The sequence below is a fragment of the Centroberyx affinis genome, unplaced genomic scaffold (genome assembly GCF_046629955.1).
Source record: "Centroberyx affinis isolate AG114_WGS23_722 - 3 ecotype Tasmania unplaced genomic scaffold, CSIRO-AGI_Caff_v1 ptg003862l_1, whole genome shotgun sequence".
Classification (NCBI taxonomy): Eukaryota; Metazoa; Chordata; class Actinopteri; order Beryciformes; family Berycidae; genus Centroberyx; species Centroberyx affinis.
The window spans coordinates 137,578-137,946 of NW_027281709.1; positions in this window are offsets into that span (position 1 = coordinate 137,578).

Here is a 369-nt window from a genome sequence, read left to right on the forward strand (position 1 = left end):
TGAACTGCAACAACGGATCTGATGCATCCGAAAACCCCCAGTGTCACCCAGAATGGAGTTAGTCTACAGTGACAGTCTCAGATATGGGTCACCCATGCTCCAAACTATTGAAATCTTTTGCTTTTTTTTGTACTTTGTAAATCCAACCTCAGACACCTGCTGCAGACTTTTTACAGGTGCAACACTACCCAAGTATGTAGCTTTTTTAGGAGCAGGCCTTTGGCATTTTAAGCTCACTCATGTGCCATGATCATGCTTAATTTCCCTCAAAGTGCCATAGGATGCCTGGGTGCTGCTACTTGCTCTCTGATAAGATATAACAACGGACATGTGATGTCATACTTTTTCAGGCAGCTTCTTACTTTGGGC